Source organism: Bison bison, unplaced genomic scaffold (assembly GCF_000754665.1).
Source record: "Bison bison bison isolate TAMUID 2011002044 unplaced genomic scaffold, Bison_UMD1.0 scf7180017864461, whole genome shotgun sequence".
Lineage (NCBI taxonomy): Eukaryota > Metazoa > Chordata > Mammalia > Artiodactyla > Bovidae > Bison > Bison bison.
The window spans coordinates 4,299,298-4,300,733 of record NW_011495023.1 but is presented as its reverse complement, the minus strand read 5'-3'; positions in this window follow the sequence as shown (position 1 = coordinate 4,300,733).

Below are 1,436 nucleotides of genomic sequence, written 5' to 3'. Positions count from 1 at the left end.
GACCCTGTGGACCATAGCCCACCAGGCTACTCTGTCCATGGGATTTCCCAGGCAAGGATACTGGAGTGAGTAGCCATTTCCTTCTCCAGGGGATCTTCCCAACCCAGGGATGGAGCTCACCTCTCCTTCATTGGCAGACGGATTCTTTACCACTCAGACACCAGGAAGTCCAGATGATGAATTATATGTATATGTATATGTATATGTATATGTATATATAAAGGTGGCTGGCAATTTCAAACAGAAAAACTAGCATCAATAAAGGTCAAATGATGTACTGCCTGGGGAATTGTGTGTAGAACTCACTGAGTTCATGTAGATAAAATCATGACGATACAGCTGCATCAGTGAAGACAATGTTGAATGATGATATCAATAGGTTACATGACCTTGATTTTTATGTCTGAGATTTTTGGAGACCTTGCTGATAGAAACTGGAACAACAGTCGTGAAAAGCCTACATGAAATTTTCTCCATGCATGAGAATGTAGACTTTAATTACTTGCAGGGCAGACTGACTTGTCCATTGGTCTAGAAAGAAAGTCAGCTCCACCAGGATAATAAGGGTGAGTTTAATCCCATAAGTAAGTGAAGTAAGTGAAGTCACTTAGTCGTGTCCGACTCTTTGGGACCCCATGGACTATAGCCTACCAGGCTCCTCCATCCATGGGATTTTCCAGGCAATACTACTGGAGTGGATTGCCATTTCCTTTTCCAGAGGATCTTCCTGACCCAGGGATCGAACCTGGGTCTCCCACATTGTAGACAAGACGCTTTACAGTCTGAGCCACCAGTCCAATCCCATAGGTGATAGGAAATCTTTTAAAGGATTTGAACAGGAAAATGGCAATATTCACCACACTCCCTCAGATTAAACCAGAGAGATGAAAGCTGGATAAGAGTGAGAAAGAGATTCAACAGAATGTAAAGCAACATGGTACTCAGATTGATGATTTCCTCTGAAATATCTGTGTTTGTGGGAAAAATATCAAAATACAAAATGTCAAAAATAACAAATAGCAAAAAGATCAAAATAGAAGTTTAGATAATCACATACTGGTTATTCCATCAGTAGATAATATTAATGCCAATGAAATCATTTCATTATGTAAAAATGAAAGGCACGTGGTGAATTTAGTGTAAGGAGACCTCATCATGGTAGGAATCAGATGTCCACTGAGTCTGACCTGAATTCCAGGTCTAGTCTTTTAGGAAATACACCACAGGAGAATGACTAGGGAAAGTGAAAAGCTAGTTTTTCCTTCTGGTCTCAGCGTCCCCTGTTTGGGACTTTAGGTCATGTTCCATGAGGATTGAGTGTTTTTTCCAGACTGTGTCAACATCTCAGGGTTGCCCTCTGGTTGGTCCTGGCTCACTCCCAGTCTCTACCCTTTCCATGGAGAAATGAAGAAGGTGGGGACGAGATTTACTGACAG